This window comes from Mustela nivalis (genome assembly GCF_964662115.1).
Source record: "Mustela nivalis genome assembly, chromosome: X".
NCBI classification, from domain to species: domain Eukaryota; kingdom Metazoa; phylum Chordata; class Mammalia; order Carnivora; family Mustelidae; genus Mustela; species Mustela nivalis.
In genome coordinates, this window is record NC_139040.1 from 52232933 (window position 1) to 52252777 (window position 19845).

At 37.6% G+C, this 19845-nt stretch overlaps 1 pseudogene across 1 annotated transcript in view; it reads left to right on the forward strand.

Annotated features, from left to right (window-relative positions):
- LOC309856599 (peptidyl-prolyl cis-trans isomerase D pseudogene) overlaps positions 1-19845 on the forward strand; it is a 154430-nt pseudogene that overhangs the window by 133097 nt on the left and 1488 nt on the right. The window lies entirely within an intron of this gene.

Sequence of the window (19845 nt, forward strand, 5' to 3'; positions counted from 1 at the left end):
GCTGTGAAGAAGCTTTTGATTTTGATGAAGTCCCAAAAGTTTATTTTGGCTTTTGTTTCCTTTGGAGACAAATCTTGAAAGAAGTTGCTGTGGCTGATATCGAAGAGATTACTGCCTATGTTCTCCTCTAGGATTCTGATGGATTCCTGTCTCACGTTGAAGTCTTTTATCCATTTCGAGTTTATCTTTGTGTACTGTGTAAGAGAATGGTCGAGTTTCATTCTTCTACTTATAGCTGTCCAGTTTTCCCAGCACCAATTATTGAAGAGACTGTCTTTTTTCCACTGTATATTTTTTCTTGTTTTGTCGAAGATTAATTGACCATAGAGTTGAGGGTCCATATCTGGGCTCTCTATTCTGTTCCACTGGCCTATGTGTCTGTTTTTATGCCAGTACCATGCTGTCTTGGTGATCACAGCTTTGTAATAAAGCTTGAAATCAAGTAACGTGATGCCTCCAGCTTTATTTTTGTTTTTCAACTTTTCCTTAGCAATGCGGGGTCTCTTCTGATTCCATACAAATTTTAGGATTATTTACTCCAGCTCTTTGAAGAATACCTTTGGAATTTTGATTGGAATAGCATTAAAAGTAGAGATTCCTCCAGGCAGTATAGACATTTTAGCAATGTTTATTCTTCCGATCCAAGAGCATGGAATGGTCTTCTATCTTTTTGTGTCTTCTTCAATTTCTTTCATGAGTGTTCTGTAGTTCCTCAAGTACAGATCCTTTACCTCTTTTGTTAGGTTTATTCCCAGGTATCTTATGGTTCTTGGTGCTATAGTAAATGGAATTGATTCTCTACTTTCCCTTTCTGTATTTTCATTGTTAGTGTATAAGAAAGCCACTGATTTCTGCACATTGACTTTGTATCCTGCCACGTTGTGGAATTGCTGTATGAGTTCTAGTAGTTTGGGGTTGAGTCTTTTTGGTTTTCCATATAAAGAATCATGACGTCTGCAAAGAGAGAGAGTTTGACTTCTTCATTGCCAATTTGGATACCTTTTCTTTCTCTTTCTTGTCTGATTGCTGTTGCTAGGACTTCTAATACTATGTTGAACAAGAGTGGTGAAAGTGGCCATCCTTGTCTTGTTCCTGATCTCAACAGGAAGGCTGCAAGCTTTTTCCCATTGAGGATGATATTTGCTGTGGGTCTTTCATAGATTTTATGAAGTTCAGGAATGTTCCCTCCATCCCTATACTTTGAAGCGTTTTAATCAGGAACAGATGCTGGATTTTGTCAAATGCTTTTTCTGCATCAATTGAGAGGACCATGTGGTTCTTCTCTCGTCTCTTATTAACTTGTTCTAACACATTGATTGATTTGCAAATGTTGAACCATCCTTGTAGCCCAGGGATGAATCCCACCTGGTCATGGTGGATAATCATTTTAATGTGCTGTTGGATCCTGTTGGCTAGGATCTTGTTAAGAATCTTAGCATCCATATTCATCAGTGATATTGGTCTGAAATTCTCCTTTTTGGTAGGGTCTTTGCCTGGTTTGGGGATCAGGGTAATGCTGGCTTCATAGAAAGAGTCTAGAAGTTTTCCTTCTGCTTCAATTCTTTGAAACAGCTTCAGGAGAATAGGTGTTATTTCTTCTTTGAAAGTTTGGTGAAATTCCCCAGGGAATCCGTCAGGTCCTGGGCTCTTGTTTTTTGGGAGGTTTTGATCGCTGCTTCAATCTCGTTATTAGATATCGGTCTATTCAGGTTGTCGATTTCTTACTGGTTCAATTTTGTGAGTTTATAGTTTTCCAGGAATGCATCCATTTCATCTAGGTTGCCTAGCTTATTGGCATATAACTGTTGATAGTAACTTCTGATGATTGTTTCTACTTCCTTGGTGTTCATTGTAATCTCTGTCTTTCCATTCATAATTTTATTAATTTGGGCTCTGTCCCTTTTCTTTTTGATTAGTGTGGCCAATAGTTTATCAATCTTATTGATTCTTACAAAAAACCAGCTTCTAGTTTCATTGATACGTTCTACTGTATCTCTGGTTTCTACCTCATTGATCTCAGCTCTAATCTTGATGATTTCCCTTCTTGTGTGTGGAGTTGGTTTGATTTGTTGTTGATTCTCTAGTTCTTTAAGGTGTAGAGACAGCTGGTGTATTTTGGATTTTTCTAGTTTTTTTAAGGGAGGTTTGGATGGCTATGTATTTCCCCCTTAGGACCACCTTTGCTGTATCCCATAAGTTTTGCCTGGTCTTGCTGTGTCTAAGAATGCCCAGCTTGTGCATGCCTCTTTCAGGGGCGGCTATGGGTCGCGCGCGTGTGTCAGGCACCAGGCTGGGCTTTTGCGCACCTCTGTCAGGGGAGAGTTTGGGGCGCGTGGCTTAGGCTTTGGAAACAATGGTGCGGGTCAAAGAGCGCCGGCTGGGCCATTGTAACTCTCTCAGGGGAGCATGAGGGACGTGCACACATATCTCAGGCTTTGTAGTTGGGCTCGCATGTTCCGCCAACCTGCGTGGCTCCAGTCCCCTCACAGGAGCCAGAACCCACACATTCCCGGGGCACTGGCGGCTTAGGGACCAAGACCTAGTTTCTCCACTGCACTCTCTCTGCCTCAGTGCCGGGGAGGTTGTCCTGGGACCGGGGACTTAAGCCCCTGTCCCTAGCCGCCCTGATTCCCACAATCCCCCCCCCCCCGCCCCGCAATCCGTTGCTCTTTTGGAGTGCTTTCAACCAGTCTCCAAGTTAATGCTGGTCCCTAGAGGCAGGGTACTCTCGTATTGTATTACTTTCCAACCGGTCGACTCTGGTGGCTCCCTCCCCCTTTTGTTTATCTTCTGATATCAGTCTGCTGTTCCCACTCCGCTTTACCGCCCACTGGCGTCTTCTGCCCCTGTAGAGATCCAGACATGTGTAATTCTGATCTCAGGCTGATTTCATGGGTGAATGGAGTTCTTTGGTAGGTAATCAGCTCACTTTGGGGTACCAGCTGAAAAGGCGCCTCCTCCTACTCCCCTGCCATCTTGTCCCCTCCCTGGGTCTTGTTTTTTTTTGTTTGTTTGTTTGTTTGTTTTTTGTTTTTTGTTTTTTGTTTGTTTGTCCATTCTGATACCCTGTGTCTTTTGATTGGGCATTTACCCCATTTACATTCAAGGTAACTATTGAAATATATTAATTTAAGGCCTTTGTATTGTCTGTACGGTGACTGTTACTGTATATTGTCTCTGTTCTTTTCTGGTCTGTTACTTTTAGGCTCTCTCTTTGCTTAGAAAACCCTTTCAAAATTTTCTGTAAGGTTAGTTTGGTGTTTGCCAACTCTTTTAATTTTTGTTTGTTCTGGAAGCTTTTCATCTCTTCTTCTCTTTTCAATGACAGCCCCGCTGTATATACTATTCTTGGCTGAATATTTTTCTCATTTAGTGCTCTGAATATATCATGCCAGTCCTTTCTGGCCTGCCAGGTCTCTGTAGATAGGTCTGCTGCCAATCCAACATTTCTAACATTGTAGGTTACAGAGCTCTTGTCCTGAGCTGCTTTCAGGATTTTCTCTTTGTCACTGAGACTTGTAAGTTTTCCTATTAGATGACAGGGTGAGGACCTATTTTTATTTATTTTGAGGGGGGTTGTCTTTGTCTCCTGGATTTTGATGCCTGTTCTCTTCTCCAAATTAGGGAAATTCTATGCCATAATTTGCTCCAATATACCTTCTGTCTCTCTCTCTCTCTCTCTCTCTTTCTTCTTATTCTGGGATCCCAATTTTGCTAAAATTGTTTCATCTTATGGCATTACTTTTCTCTTGAATTCTCCCCTTGTGGTCTAATAGTTGTTTGTCTCTCTTTTTCTCAGCTTCTTTATTCTCCATCATTTGGTCTTCCATATCACTATTTCTCTCTTCTGCCTCATTTATCCTAGCAGTAAGAGCCTCCATTTTTTATTGCACCTCATTAATAGCTTTTTAAATTTCTACTTGGTTAGATTTTAGTTATTTTATTTCTTCAGAAAGGGATTTTATTTCTCCAAAAATACATTCTCTAGTATCTTTCATGTTTTCTGTGAACCCGACTAGCACTTTGATAGTCGTCATTCTGAACTCTGGTTTTGACATACTACTAATGCCCACATTGATTAGGTCCCTAGCCATCAGAACCGTCTCTTGTTCCTTTTGTGGTGAGTTTTTTTTTTTTTTTTTTTTTGGCCTTGTCATTTTATCCAGATAAGAATAGATGAATGGGAGAACAAAATACTAAAAGGATAGCAACAATCCCAGAAAAATATACACTAACCAAGTCAGAAGAGACCCAAAACTGCATGAACAAGAAAGGAGGAAAAAAACAAAGAGAAATCATATATGTGTGTGTGTGTCTGTGTGTGTGTTTATATATATATATATATATATATATATATAAATTATATGTATATACATATAATTTACATATCATTTTATATAATATATTTATATAATATATAAACAAAGAAAAGAAAGGAAGAAAACAAAGAGAAATAATGTATATATTATATATATTTGTATATATAAATATAAATTACAAATATATATACATATATATACATATGTATATATATCCTCCTTTCTTGTTTACCCATGTGTGCGTGCATGTGTGTGTGTATGTGTGTATATATATATATATATATATATATATATATATATTAGGCTGGTGAATAGAACAGAGCCACACACTTGATTTTGGATGTATTTTGATCTGTTAGAAGAAACTACCTCCCAAAATTTTAAGGGAAGAAAAATTTATATATATAGAAAAATAAGGGTAAGCACATTGAAAGGATGGAATGTGTCTTTAAAGGTGAATATTTAAAAGATTCTAAAAAAGAAATTGATTAGATAAGAAGTTGTTTGAAAAAAGAATAAAAAAGAGGAACAATATGATCCTGCTGGAAGCTAGAACAAAGACCTGTGCTAAATTTAGGGTATATTTTTATCTATTAGAAGAAACTGTACCACAAAATTTTACAGAAGAAAAGAAACCCATATGTACACAAAAAATAAGGTTAAATACAATGAAGAGGTAAAGCATGACTATAACAATAGAAAGTTAAAAATATTTTTAAAAAGGTATTGATAAGATAAATTAGTTCAAAAACGTTAAAACAAGAGAGAAGCATTATTTTTAAAAGAATAAAAAAAATAAAATTTAAAAAGTTATCTTTGAAAGAGGAATCATGGGAAAAAAATCCGTGAATTCTATGTGTTGCTTTCCCCTAGCTCTGGAGTTTTGCAGTTCTCATTAATTGGTGAACATGGTCTTGGCTTGTTGTTCTTGTTAATATTCTGGGGAAGGGGCCTATTGCCATGATCTCAAATATCTTTGCCTGAGGCAGAATTGCAGCACCCTTGCCAGTGGCCAGGCTAAATAATCTGCTCAGTTTTGCTCTCAATAGCTTTTGTTCCCTTAAATCTTTCCATACAGTTTTGAAGGACAGGAATAAAGATGGCAGCCTCCCAATCTCTGGCCCCAGAGGAGCCAAGAGCTTCCCCTGCTCTTCAGTGCACCCTCAGAGAAAAGCAGTCTATCACTCTCATCTCCATGGTCTCCAGCCACACTCCAAGCTCACCAAGCTTGTGACTGAGCATTTCTATCTCTGGTGCACAGCCCCACCTGGAGTCTCCAAACCCGAGTAACTCTTGCAGTGTGCTGCACAGCCCCTGACAGAGGAGGAAGGAGGGAATCTCCCTGGATCTGCCACTTGTGGGGGCCCTGCTCAAAGAGTAGTGGCCTGAATGTGTCTTTGATCATGATTTAAGGTAACCCTGAGCTGAGAGCCCATGCCTCTGCTCCATCTCTGTAGCCAGCTTTCCTGCTCCAATATCTCAGAGCTCTGCCACAATCAGATATCCCTGGTCTTTTTGTGACCCCCAAGGGTCCTGAGACTACACTGTCTCCATAAGGACTCCACCCCCTGCTTAGTCTCTAGAGTGACATCTCTCAGCGGAGCTGACTTCCAAAAGTTCTGATTTTGTGCTTTGCTGCTCTACTGCTTGCCAGGAGCCAGCCTCTTCCTCCACAATCTATCCTCCCAAATGTTGTCCTGGATTCACTTCACCCCACATCCTACCATCAGGAAAGCAGTCAATTTTCTTTTCCTAGAATTGCTACTCTTTTTTTCAATCTCCTGTTGAGTTTGTAGGTATTCAGAATCATTTGATAAATATCCAGCTGAACTCCTGGGACCTGATGATATTTACGTCTCCTACTCCACTGCTATCTTGCTCCTCCCCTGAAATCTCAACTAAATATATGGTTACAGCAATGCAGAGATCACACAGTACATACTGCAGTAAAATCCAATGTTGACAGCTGAACTAGATCAGGGTGCATGAAGCTTTTTTCCACATAGAAAAGGTAAGCTGTTTTCTCAGTCCCCAGAGAATCAAATACCCTTCAAATGTTTATCAGTTTGCTACATGGATACACCAGGACATAGGAATGACTAAGCAACATCCCCCTCTAACAGCAGGAATGGAATCAGGACTCACAGTCTCCAGCCCATGCTCCCATTCACTGAGGGGGTCCAGCGTTCTGTTTGGAGCAATTTTTAATAGTCAAGAACTTTCATGTAATTTATCATATAATTTGTTTCCTCAGTATAACCAGATATATTGATTTTTATTAACTGAAAAAGTTTAAATAGTAAATGGGCATTTATTCTCCAGTTAAAATGTGCCTTTCAACATTAGACTCCACAGAGTAATAAGAAAATTTTAAAAGATGAATTAATTGTGATATGTCCAACAGATATGTCAACATTCTATTATATAGTTTATGGCTCTATTACAAGTTCTTACACACAGTATGCAATTCCCCAGAGCAAATTGTGTATAATTTTCACAATTGTGCTGTGATGCTAGATGTTTTTTGCTATGATCTCAGCATAGTAAATGTAGGAAAATCTTTTAAAATTCCTAGCTCTAGAGTTATATACAATAAGAAGGGCTAACACTTTTTTCTTTTTTTGTAATAGAGCAATGGTTTGTGTATTTATCCATATATTTATAGTTGAGACTTTACATTTGATTGGCATTTTAAGCAAGTTCACATAGTTGTTTTGTTTGCTTGTGAGTTAATTTTTTTCTACAAAAATCGTGATTAATTGATGGTTTAGCATTAATCATGGAAATAGTAGGACAAATTCAGAAAAGAAAAAAATGATTAAAGGCTATTGGGATTGACACATGTAAAAGATTAAAAGGACAAAGAAATTTTATTTGGTCAAATAGTATTTTAGAAAGGTGTGATGTTTAATTTTATGTGTCAATATGGCTAAGCTATTTTCCTATAATATTTGTTTAAACACAGGTCTTGATATTACTTACTCTTAAGGTATTTTTAGACAAGATAAATATTTAAATCTGTAGCTTTTGAATAGACATTAACTTTTATTATGTGGGTGGATCTCATACAATAAGCTGAAGGCCTTAAGAGAAAATACACTGAGGTCCTTTGAGGAAAATGGAAGTTTGCTTCCACACAGTCCTGGACTTCAGCTGCAATACCAACTCTTCTCTGGATCTCCAGCCTGCTTGCCTACCTTGCATAATTTGGACTTCTGTGGTATAGAAACAAGTGAGTCAATTCTTGTATATATACATGCATTCACACACCTACACACATACACACAGTGTTGGTTCAATTCCACTAGAGAACACTGACTAATATGGGAGTCAAATATAGTATTATAACCTCATGTACTGGAGGTGCAGAAACAGTGTAATTGTAAAAATGGGAATATGTACCTAGTAGTAATACAATAAAATTCAGTAAACTCAAATGTTGATTGAAAATTTCATTGTTTTTACTTAAATTCCAATTAGTTAACACACAGTATAATATTAGTTTGAGGTGACCAATATAATGATTCAACACTTCCATACATCAATTGTTATTCATCAGAACAACTGCACTCCTTAAGCCCCATCATCACTTATTTAAAGGTTTATTTTTTATTTTTAGAGAAATAGAGAGCATGAAAGGGGGAGGGGTAAAAAGAAAGGCAGAGGGGGAGAGAAGGGGGTGAGTGAGAGAAGAAGACCCCCCACTGGGTGCAGAGCCCAATATGGAGACAAAATCAAGAGTCAGACCTTCAACCGACTGACCCAGCCAGGCACCTGCCCCCATCACCTATTTAATCCATCCCCTCCCCTTACCAGACTCCATTCTGGTAACCATCAGGTTGTTCTCCATGTTTTTTTTTTTCTTTTGTTCCAAATATTTATTTAAATTCTTGTTAGTTACCATACAGTGTAATTTGGTTTCAGGAGTATAGTTAGTGATGCATCACTTATTTAAAACACACAATGGTCATCATAACAAGTGCTCTCCTTAATATGCATCACCCTTTAAGCACATTCTCCACCCACCTCCCTCCGTCAACCCTTAATTTGTTCTCTGTAGTTAAGAGTCTTTTATAGTTTGCTTCCCTCTATTTTCTTTCCCCTGCTTCCTACATGTCCATCTGTTTTGTTTTTTAAATTCCATATGTGATTAAAATCATATGGTATTTATCTTATACTGAGTGACTTATTTAACTTAGCATAATACACTCTAGCTCCATCCACATTATAGCAAATATCAAGATTTCATACATTTTTGTGGCTAAATAATACTACTTTATATATATAACCCAGTTGTTATATATATTATGAATTATTAAGAATTATATTTATTAATATATAACAAAATTATTATACTTATTTCAAACTTAATTATTAATATTATTATTAATAATTATGATTTATTAATTCATCAATTGATGGGCATTTGGGTTTTTTCCATAGCTTGGGTATTGTTGATGAAGCTGATATAAATGTTGAGGTGTATGTACCTCTTTGAATCAGCTTTTCTGTATCCTTTGGTAGTGCCTGTAAACCTAGTAGTGCAATTGCTAGGTAGTATGGTAGTTCTATTTTTAACTTTTTAAGGAAACTTTATACTGTTGATCAGAGTGACTGGACCAGTTTGCATCCCACCAATGATACAGGAGGATTCCCCTTTCTCCACATGTTTGCCAACATCTACTCTGTCTTATATTGGTGATTTTAAGCCATTCTGACAGGTGTGAGGTGGTATTTTATCATCATTTTGATATGTATTTCCCTGATGATGAGTGATGTTGAGCATCTTTTCATGTGTATGTTACCAATCTGGATGTCTTCTCTGGGAAATATCTATTCATATCATCTGTCTATTTCTTCACCACATTATTTGTTTTTTGAGGTATTGGGTTTGATAAGTTCTTTATAGATATTGGACACTATCTATCAGATATGTCATTTGAAAATATCTTCCCTCATTCTATATACTGCCTTTTAGGGTTTTTTGTTTGTTTTGTTTTGTTTTTTGTTTGTTGGTTGGTTGGTTGGTTTGCTTCACTATGCAGAAGTTTTTATTTGATAAAGCCCCAATAGTTTATTTTTGCTTTTGTTTCCCTTGCTTCAGAGGATATATGTAGTAAGAAGTTGCTACAGCTGAGGTCAAAGAATTTTCTGCCTCTGTTCTCTTCTAAGATTTTGATGTTTTCCTGTCACACACTTAGGTCTTCTATCCATTTTTAATTTATTTTTGTGTAGAGTGTAAGAAAGTGGTCCAGGTTCATTCTTTCACATTTTGCAGTCCAGTTTTTCCAACATTTGTTGAAGACACTTTTTATTCCATTAGATATTCTTTTCTGCTTTGTCAAAAGTTAGTTGGCCTTGGGGCGCCTGGGTGATTCAGTCATTAGGCATCTGTCTTGGGCTCAGGTCATGATCCCAGGGTACTGGGATCAAGCCCTGCATCAGGCTCCTTACTCAGCAAGAAGACTGCTTCTCCCTCGCCCTCTCCCATGGCTTGTGCTCCCTCTCTTGCATTCTCTCCCTCTCTCTCTCTCTCTCTCTCTCTGTGTGTCAAATAAATAAATAAATAAAATATTTCCTAAAAAATTAGTTGACCACAGAGTTGTGTGTCATTTCTGGGTATTCCATTCTGTTCCATTGATCTATGTGTTTGTGCCAGTATCATCCTGTCTTGATCACTACAGCTTTGTAACATAGCTTGAAGTACAGAATCATGATGCCTTCAGTTTTGCCTTTCTTTTTAAAAATTTCCTTGTCCATTCAGGGTCTTCTTTGGTTACATACAAATTTTAGGATTGTTTGTTTTAGCTCTGTGAAAAATACTGGTGGTGTTTTGATAGAGATTTCTTCTTCCAATCCATGAACATGGAATATTTTTTCCATTTCTTTGTGTCATCTTTAATATCTTTTATAAATATTCTACAAATTGCAGAATACAGATCTTCTATCTCATTGATTAAATTTAATCCTATATGATGGATTTTGTTGTAATTGTAAATGTGATCCATTCCTTGATTTTTTTTCTGATTCTTTATTATTGATATACAGAAATGCAACAGATTTCAGTATATTGATTTTCCATCCAGCAACTTTGCTGAAATTGTGCATAAGTTCTAGCAATTTTTTGGTGGAGTCTTTCAAGTTTTCTACATAGAGTATCATGTTGTCTGCTAATAGTGGAAGTTTGCCTTATGCCTTGATAATTTGGATGATTTTTATTTCTTTTTGTTGTCTAATTGCTGAGGCTAGCACTTCCAGTACTATGTTAAATAACAATGGTGACAGCGGATATCCTTGTCTTGTTTCTGACCATAGAGGAAAAGCTTTCAGTTTTTCCCCACTGAGGATGCTGTGGGTCTTTCATATGTGGATTTTATGATGTTTAGTTATGTTCCATCTATGCCTATTTTGTTGAATTTTTTTCTTTTTTATAAAGAATGGATTCTGTATTTTGTCAAAGTCTTTTTCTGCATCTATTGAGAAAATTATATGGTTCTTACACTTTCTATTATTAATGTGGTGTATGACATTGATTGATCTGCAAGTATTGAACAACCCCTGCATCCCAGGAACAAATCCCTCTTGATTGTGTAGGTAATTTTTTTTATTTTTATTTAATTTTTAATAGTTTCAGGTGAACACTCTTTTTTTTCTTGGAATATTTTATTTATTTATTTGACAGAGATCACAAGTAGGCAGAGAGGCAGGCAGAGAGAAAGAGGAGGAAGCAGGCTTCCTACTGAGCAGAGAGCCCGATGTGGGGCTTGATCCCAGGACCTGGGATTGTGACCTGAGCCAAAGGAAGAGGCTTTAACCCACTGAGCCACCCAGGCGCCCTGGTAATTCTTAAAAAAAAAAAAAAAAAATTTAATTTATTTGACAGAGAGACAGACATCACAAGTAGGCAGAGAGGCAGGCAGAGGGGAGGGGGAAGCAGGCTTCCCGCAGAGTGGAGAGCCTGATGCGGGCTCAATTCCAGGATACTGAGATCATAACCTGAGCTGAAGGCAGAGGCTTAACCCACTGAGCCACCCAGGTGCCCCGGTAAGGCTTTTAATGTACTCTTGGATTTGATTGTCCAGTACTTTCCTGAGAATTTTTGTATTCATCTTCATCAGGGATATGGGACTGTTATTCTTCTTTGTCATGGGTTCTTTGTCTGGTTTTGAAATCAAGGTAATGCTGGATTCATAGGAGCTTAGAAGTTTTATTTTCATTTCTGTTTTTTAGAACAGTTCCAGAATAATAGTTATTTACTTTTTTTTAAATGTTTGGTAGAATTCCCCTGGGACACCATCTGCCCTTTTATTTGGCAGGAGATTTTTTAAACTGATTCAATTTCATTACTGGTTTTAGTCTGTACAAATAACCTATTTTTCCTGTTCCAGTTTTTGCACTTTGTATGTTTTCAGGAACTCACCCATTTATTTCAGATTGCCCCATTTGTTTGCATATAATTTTTCATAATATTCTCTTATAATTGTTTTATTTCTCTCTCATTCATGATTTTATTTATTTAAGAATTGTCTTTGTTCTCTTGGAAAGTCTGGCTATGGTTTTATTAGTTTTATTATTTATTTCAATAAACCATCTTTTACTTTTTTGATCCATTCTTCTGTTCTTTTTGTTTCCATATTGTTTACTTCTGCTCTAATCTTTATTATTTCAGTTCTAGTGGTTTTAGGCTCTAAATGCTGTTCTTATTCTTGTTCCTTTAGGTGTAAGGTTAGGTTGTGCAAATGAGATTTTTCTCGCTTCTTGAGATAAACCTGTATTGCAGTATATTTCCCTCTAAGGACTGTCTTTGCTGCATCCCAAAGATTCTGAAGTGTCTTTGTTTTGTTTTATTTTCATTTTCATATATTTGCATGTAATTTTTCATTCTTTAATTTCCTAGAAAACGCATTCACTTTTTTTAAGATTGTATTTTTTTTTTAAATAAACATATAATGTACTTTTATCCCCGGGGGTACAGGTCTATGAATCGCCAGGTTAACACACTTCACAGCACTCACCATAGCACATACCTTCCCCAATTTCCATAAACCCATCCCCCTCTCCCAACCATCCTCCCCCCAGCAACCCTCAGTATGTTTTCTGAGATTAAGAGTCATTTATTGTTTGTCTCCCTCCCAATCCTATCCTGTTTCATTTATTCTTCTCCTACCCCATTAAGCCACTTAACCCCCTTTACCCCCCTAACCCCCCCATGTTGCATCTCTACTTCCTCATATAAGGGAGAACATATGAGAGTTGTCTTTCTCCAATTGACATATTTCACTAAGCATGATAACCTCTAGTTCCATCCACGTTGTCACAAATGGCAAGATTTCATTTCTTTTGATGGCTGCATAGTATTCCACTGTGTGTGTGTGTGTGTGTGTGTGTGTGTGTGTGTGTATCACTTATTTATCCATTCATCTGTTGATGGACACCTAGGCTCTTTCCATAGTTTGGCTATTGTAGACATTGTTACTATAAACATTCAGGTGTACATACCCCTTTGGATCACTATGTTTGTATCTTTAGGGTAAATACCCAGTAGTGAAATTTCTGGGTCATAGGGTAGTTCTATTTTCAACATTTTGTGACAGCTCCATGCTGTTTTCCAGAGTGATTGCACCAGCTTGCATTCCCACCAACAGTGTAGGAGGGTTCCCCTTTCTCCACATCTTCGCCTTTGTCATTTCCTGACTTGTTAATTTTAGCCATTCTGACTGGTGTGAGGTGATATCTCATTGTGGTTTTGATTTGTATTTCCCTGATGCCAAGTGATGTGGAGCATTTTTTCATGTATCTGTTGGCCATCTGGATGACTTCTTTGCAGAAATGTCTGTTCATGTCTTCTGCCTATTTCTTGATTGGATTATTTGTTCTTTGGGTGTTGAGTTTGCTAAGTTCTTTATAGATTTTGGACACTAGACCTTTATCTTATATGTCATTTGCAAATATCTTCTCCCATTCTGTAAGTTGTCTTTTGGTTTTGTTGACTGTTTCCTTTTCTGTGCAAAAGCTTTTGATCTTGATGAAATCCCAATAGTTCATTTTTGCCCTTGCTTCCCTTGCCTTTGGTGATGTTCCTAGGAAGATGTTGCTACGGCTAAGGTCGAAGAGGTTGCTGCCTGTGTTCTCCTCAAGGATTTTGATGGAATCCTTTCTCACATTTAGGTCCTTCATCCATTTTGATTTTATTTTCATTTGTGGTGTAAGGAAATGCTCCAATTTCATTTTTCTGCATGTTGCTGTCCAATTTTCCAAACACCATTTACTGAAGAGGCTGTCTTTTTTCCATCAGACATTCTTTCCTGCTTTCTCAAATACTAGTTGAACATAGAGTTGAGGGTCTATTTCTGGGCTTTCTATTCTGTTCCATTGATCTATGTGTCTGTTTTTGTGCCAGTACCATGCTGTCTTGATGATGACAGCTCTGTTATAGAGCTTGAAGTCTGGAATTGTGATGCCACCAACTCTGGCTTTCTTTTTCAATATTCCTTTGGCTATCCGAGGTCTTTTCTGGTTCCACATAAATTTTAGGGTTATTTGTTCCATTTCATTGGAAAAAATGGATGGTATTTTGATAGGAATTGCATTAAATGGGTAGACTACTTTAGGTAGTATAGACATTTTCACAATATGTGCATTTTCAATCCAGGAGCATGGAACGTTTTTCCATTTCTTTGTGTCTTCCTCAATGTCTTTCATGAGTACTTTATAGTTTTCTGAGTATAGATTCTTAGCTTCTTTGGTTAGGTTTCTTCCTAGGTATCTTATAGTTTTGGGTGCAACGGTAAATGGGATTGATCCTTAATTTCTTTTTCTTCGGTCTTGTTGTTGGTGCAGAGAAATGCAACTGATTTCTGTGCATTGATTTTATATCCTGACACTTTACTGAATTCCCGTATAAGTTCTAGCAGTTTTGAAGTGGAGACGTTTGGGTTTTCCACATATAGTATCATATCATCTGTGAAGAGTGATAGTTTGACTACTTCTTTGCCAATTTGGATGCCTTTAATTTCCTTTTCTTGTCTGAACTGCTGAGCTAGGAATTCTAGTACTATGTTGAATAGCAGTGGTGATAATGGACATCCCTGCTGTGGTCCTGAACTTAGCAGAAAAGCTTTCAGTTTTTCTCCATTGAGAATGATATTTGTGGTGCGTTTTTCATAGATGGCTTTGATGATATTGAGGTATTTGCCCTCTGTCCCTACACTTTGAAGAGTTTTGATCAGGAAGGGATGCTGTACTTTGTCAAAAGCTTTTTCAGCATCTACTTAGAGTATCATATGGTTCTTGTTTTTTCTTTTATTAATGTATTGTATCACATTGATTGATTTGTGGATGTTGAACCAACCTTGCAGCCCTGGAATAAATCCCACTTGGTCGTGGTGAATAATCCTTTTAATGTACTATTGAATCCTTTTGGCTAGAATTTTGGTGAGGATTTTCGCATCTGTGTTCATCAAGGATATGGGTCTGTAGTTTTCTTTTTAGATGGGATCCTTGTCTGGTTTTGGGATCAAGGTGATGCTGGCCTTAAAATGAGTTTGGAAGTTTTCCTTCCATTTCTATTTTTTGGGACAGTTTCAGGAGAATAGGAATTTGTTCTTCTTTAAATGTTTGGTAGAGGGGCGCCTGGGTGGCTCAGTGGGTTAAACCTCTGCCTTTGGATCCGGTCAAGATCCCAGGGACCTGGGATAGAGCCCCACATAGGGCTCTCTGCTCAGCAGGGAGCCTGCTTCCTCCTTTCTCTCTGCCTACATCTCTGCCTACTTGCTGTGATCTCTGTCTGTCAAATAAATAAATAAAATCTTTTAAAAATAAATAAACAAATAAATAAATGTTTGGTAGAATTCCCTCAGGAAGCCGTCTGGCCCTGGGCTTTTGTTTGTTTGGAGATTTTTGATGACTGTTTCAATCTCCTTACTGGTTATGGGTCTGTTTAAGTTCTCTATTTCTTCCTAGTTCAGTTGAGGTAATTTATATGTCTCTAGGAATGCATCCATTTCTTCCAGATTTTCAAATTTGTTGGCGGAGAGTTGCTCATGGTATGATTTTATTTCTTTGTGTCCTTTCTCTTTTCTTTTTGATAAGTCTGGCCAGGGGTTTATCAATCTTATTAATTCTTTCAAAGAACCAGCTCCTAGTTTAGTTGATTTGTTCTATTGGTTTTTTTTTTTTGGTTTCTATTTCATTGATTCCTGCTCTGATCTTTATGATTTCTCTTCCCCTGCTGGCTTTAGGCTTTCTTTCTTGTTCTTTCTCCAGCTCCTTTAGGTGTAGGATTACATTGTGTACTTGAGAACTTTCTTGTTTCTTGAGAAAGGCTTGTACCACTATATATTTTCCTCTCAGGACTGCCTTTGCTGTGTCCCACAGATTTTGAACCGTTGTGTTTTCATTATCATTTGTTTCCATGAGTTTTTTCAATTTTTCTTTAATTTCCCGGTTGACCCATTCATTCTTTAGAAGGATGCTGTTTAGTCTCCATGTATTTGGGTTCTTTTCAAATTTCCTCTTGTTATTGATTTCTAGCTTCAGAGCATTGTGGTCTGAAAAGATGCAGGGAATGATCCCAATCTTTTGATACTGGTTGAGACCTGATTTAGGACCGAGGATGTGATCTATTCTGGAGAATGTTCCATGTGCACCAGAGAAGAATGTGTATTCTGTTGCTTTGGGATGAAATGTTCTGAATATATCTGTGATGTCCATCTGGTCCAGTGTGTCATTTAAGGCCTTTATTTCCTTGTGGATCTTCTGCTTGGATGATCTGTCCATTTCAGTGAGGGGAGTGTTAAAGTTCCCTACTATTATTGTATTATTGTTGATGTGTTTCTTTGATTTTGCTATTAATTGGTTTATATAGTAGGCTGCTCCCACATTGGGGGCATAGATATTTAAAATTGTTAGATCTTCTTGTTGGACAGATCCTTTGAGTATGATATAGTGTCCTTCCTCATCTCTTATTATAGTCTTTGGCTTGAAATCTAATTGACCTAATATAAGGATTGTACCCCTGCTTTCTTCTGATGTCCATTAGCATGGTAAATTGTTTTCCACCCCCTCACTTTAAATCGGAGGCGTCGTCGGGTCTGAAATGAGTTTGTAGGCAACATATACATGGGTTTTGTTTTTTTATCCATTCTTATACCCTGTGTCTTTTGATTGGGGCATTTAGCCCATTAACATTCAGGGTAACTATTGAGAGATATGAATTTAGTGCCATTGTATTTCCTGTAAGGTGACTGTTACTGTATATTGTCTCTGTTCCTTTCTGATCTACTACTTTTAGGCTCTCTCTTTGCTTAGAGGACCCCTTTCAAGATTTCCTGTAGAACTGGTTTGGTGTTTGCAAATTCTTTCAGTTTTTGTTTGTCCTGGAAGCTTTTTAACTCTCCTCCTATTTTCAGTGATAGCCTAGCTGCATAGAGTATTTTTGGCTGCATGTTTTTCTCATTTAGTGCTCTGAATATATCATGCCAGCTCTTTCTGGCCTGCCAGGTCTCTGTGGATAAGTCTGCTGCCAATCTAATATTTTTACCATTGTATGTTACAGACTTCTTTTCCTGTGCTGCTTTCAGGATTTTCTCTTTGTCACTAAGACTTGTAAATTTTACTATTAGGTGACGGGGTGTGGGCTATTCTTATTGATTTTGAGGGGTGTCCTCTGCACCTCCTGAATTTTGATGCTTGTTCCCTTTGTTATATAGGGGAAATTCTTCCCAATAATTCTCTCCAGTATACCTTCTGCTCCCCTCTCTCTTTCTTCTTCTTCTGGAATCCCAATTATTCTAATGTTGTTTCGTCTTATGGTGTCACTTATCTCTCGAATTCTCCCCTTGCGGTCCAGTAGCTGTTTGTCCCTCTTTTGCTCAGCTTCTTTCTTCTCTTTCATTTGGTCTTCTATATCACTACCTCTTTCTTTTGCCTCATTTATCCTAGCAGTGAGAGCCTCCATTTTTTATTGCACCTCATTAATAGCTTTTTTTATTTCAACTTGGTTAGATTTTAGTTCTTTTATTTCTCCAGAAGGGGCTTTTATATCTCCCAAGAGGGTTTCTCTAATATCTTCCATGCCTTTTTCGAGCCCAGATAGAACCTTGAGAATTGTCATTCTGAACTCTAGATCTGACATATTACCAATGTCTGTATTGACTAGGTCCCTAGCTTTCGGTACTGCCTCTTGTTCTTTTTTTTGTGGTGTATTGTTCCGTCTTGTCATTTTGTCCAGATAAGAGTATATGAAGGAGCAAGTAAAATACTAAAAGGGTGGTAACGACCCCAGGAAAATATGCTTTGACCAAATCAGAAGAGATTCCAAATCGTGAGGGGGGAGAAAGGGGATTAAAAGAGGTTCAGAAAGAAAGAAGGAAAAAAAAAAAGAAAAGAATTTTAAAAAGAAAACAAATAAAGAAAAGTATAAAAAAGAAATATATATATATATATATATATATATATATATATATATATATATTAGATAAACTAGTTAAAAAACGTTAAAAAAGAAATAGGTAAAAAAAATTTAGCAGAAGGAGAGAAAGAAAATGAAAAAGAAAAAAAATTAAATTAACTGCAAGACTAAAGAATCATAAAGAGAAAGCCATGAGTTCCGTGATTTGCTTTCTCCTCCTCTGGAATTCTGTTGCTCTCCTTGGTATTGAAATTGCACTCCTTGGTAGGTGAACTTGGTCTTGGCTGGATTTCTTGTTGATCTTCTGGGGGAGGGGCCTGTTGTAGTGATTCTCACGTGTCTTTGCCCCAGGTGGAATTGTACCACCCTTACCAGGGGCCAGGCTGAGTAATCCACTCGGGTTTGCTTTCAGGAGCTTTTGTTCCCTGAGCGTTTTCCTTAGAGTTCTGGAGGACAGGAATACAAATGGCGGTCTCCTGGTCTCTGGCCTGGAGGAGCCGAGAGCCCGGGGCCCCACTCCTCAGGCACTGTAAGAGAACAGCGCCCAGTAACTCCCATCTGCCTGACCTCCGGCAGCGCTCTGAGCTCACGGGGCCTGCGACTGGTTCAAGGTAACCCCCAGCTGTGATCTCACTGTCGGCTCTGTCTCTGTAGCCGGCTTCCCCGTTCTAATACCTGTAAGCTCTGCGACCCTCAGACACCCCTGATCCTTCTGTGACCCTGCAGGACTTTAGGCCACTCTGACCCCGTGTGGCCTTCACCCCGGTTTAGCCTCTGGATCGATATCCCTCAGTGGAACAGACTTTTAAAAGTCCTGATTTTTTGCTCCATTGCTCCGCCACTTGCCGGGAGCCGGCCCCTCCCCCCAGGGTCTCTCTTCCCGTCTCCTTGGATTCACTTCTCCGCCAGTCCTACCTTTCAGAAAGTGGTTGTTTTACTGTTTCTAGAATTGCTGTTCTTCTTCTCTTCAATCTGCCGATGGATTTGTAGGTGTTTGCAATCTTTAGATAAGCTATCTAGCTGATCTCCTGCTAGCTGAAGTAGTCTCAGCCTGCTACTTCTCTGCCATCTTGATTCCCCTCAAATTTCTTAATGAAAACTATAAAACACCACTATTTTCCCTATCCCTATATGTAGATGAGAAAATTCAATTATTTTAACAGAGAAACACTGTTTTCAATTCTCTGTCCCAGGATCCTAAACATACTACCTAAGTGATGAGAGCCAGACAAATTTAACAAAGCAAATTCAGAGCCAAAACTTTTGTGGGGGACAGCAAGCTATAGTAGCATGAAAAGATTTTTTACTTATAAAACTGGAATTTGAATTTTAATTCTTTGCAACATATTAGTTGACCTTTAGGAACTCATTTGCATTGTACTATGTCTTAGTTTTCTTGTTTTCAAAACGGGTAGAAAACTGATGCCTACTACAACAATGTATAATACCATTACAATGGTGGTTGTAAACACACTTCCTAAAATTGTGACTGACCACTTCCAAGTTATGCTGCCAGAATTTGAGTGTTTAAAGCTCAAAGAACTAAAACAATTACCTCCAATCTTTTCACCACCAAGACTTTTAATTTGTTGAAAAATTATTTTGCTTGAAAAAAAAATCTACCAAAACATTTTGGTCAGGAACTGAAACCCTTAGAATATAAGAAAGCTAAGCAGAGTTTACTAATGAAATTATTAGTCAAGAATAACTTTTCCAAAAAGCATTTTAGATGATTTTTTGTAGAAATACTTCTTTATGAAGCATTATTGGATTTAAAAAAATGCTTCAAAGATCAGAAGAAAGATGAAATAATAGTAAAAAAAAAAAAAAGCTGCATTTCCCACCTTCCTCTTGAGTAGAACAAGATCATTATTTTCTACTATATAGCTTATGAACCAGCCATATTAGTCCAAATTATAAGAATGAAGTGCTGGCAATATAGCAGAGGTCCTTGCATCCCCAGCAAGTATGTTTTCCACAAGTAAATTAGGAGCAAGGGAGTAATTATGGGGGAAAAAATTATACTAAAAGGACAGCATTTGGAATAAATGGACAAGTATAAAAGGATATATTAGTTAAAAGTAATTTGATAGAATAGATTATATCCACAGTAAC